The sequence below is a fragment of the Chrysoperla carnea genome (assembly GCF_905475395.1).
Source record: "Chrysoperla carnea chromosome X unlocalized genomic scaffold, inChrCarn1.1 SUPER_X_unloc_12, whole genome shotgun sequence".
Classification (NCBI taxonomy): Eukaryota; Metazoa; Arthropoda; class Insecta; order Neuroptera; family Chrysopidae; genus Chrysoperla; species Chrysoperla carnea.
In genome coordinates this window covers 28,703-29,728 of record NW_025408067.1, presented here as the reverse complement: position 1 = coordinate 29,728, position 1,026 = coordinate 28,703, and the positions used below count along the sequence as shown (strand labels likewise).

Here is a 1,026-nt window from a genome sequence, read left to right as displayed (position 1 = left end):
ATTATTAAATAAGAGTATATTATTTTTATTAAAAAATATATATATATATATATATATATATATATATATATATATATATATATATAAATATAAATTATTGAAATAAAATTAAACATTATTAAAATTTTGTTATAATTATAAGCGATTGCTATTTCTAAAAATAAATAAATTTCATAAAATTTATATTATTTTATATTCATTTGAAATATTAAAAAAACTTCTCGCTTTAAAGTAACCATGATATGAGTTATAAATGCAATAAAATTTTATACAAAAAATAATATTTATTTGTTGATGAATAATATAAAAGGTTTACATTTCTAAATAACATATATTTATATATGGTGTGTAAAAAAAAAGAAAAGAAGAAAAATAATTTATATTTTTAATATAAAAAGGCAACCGCACACAGTGTTCCCAAGCGGTCACCCATCCAAGTACTGACTGTGCCCAATGTTGCTTAACTTCGGTGATCGGACGAGAACCGGTGTTTTCAACGTGGTATGGCTGTTGCCAGTAATAAATGAAAATTTTTACAAATATATATTTTTCATAAATATCATTAATATTAAAGTATATTATTAAAATTTTCAATGAAGTAATCAATTTAAATATATACTTATTTATTATACCATATATTTTAAATAAAAATGCAACCGCACACAGTATTCTCAAGTGGCCACCCATCCGTGGTACTGACTGTGGCAAATGTTTCTAAACTATTATTTTATAAAATATTTATACAAAAAATAATTTACTCTTATCAAATATTAATTTGTGGCCTGTATTAAGGCCTATGTTATTTTCATTTTTTAGCAAAAATAATGAAATATTTCAATATATTATTAAAGTAACAGATCATTTCTTTTTTGGTGCTGCTTTTTTAATTTTTGTAGGAGATGATTTGGCAACAGAAGCTTTCTTAGCTTTTGGTGCTTTCGGTTTACGAGCAGGGCTACTTTTGGCAGCGGATTTTGTACTTTTTGCTGGTTTTGCTTTAACTGGTGCTTTTTTTGATGCCGCTGA

At 23.7% G+C, this 1,026-nt stretch overlaps 1 non-coding gene across 1 annotated transcript; it reads right to left on the bottom strand.

The window, feature by feature from the left end:
* Window positions 1–396: 396 nt before the first annotated feature.
* On the bottom strand, window positions 397–515 carry LOC123303681. The gene has a single exon (XR_006535778.1). It is a non-coding gene; the product is annotated as a 5S ribosomal RNA (ribosomal RNA).
* Window positions 516–1,026: the final 511 nt, after the last annotated feature.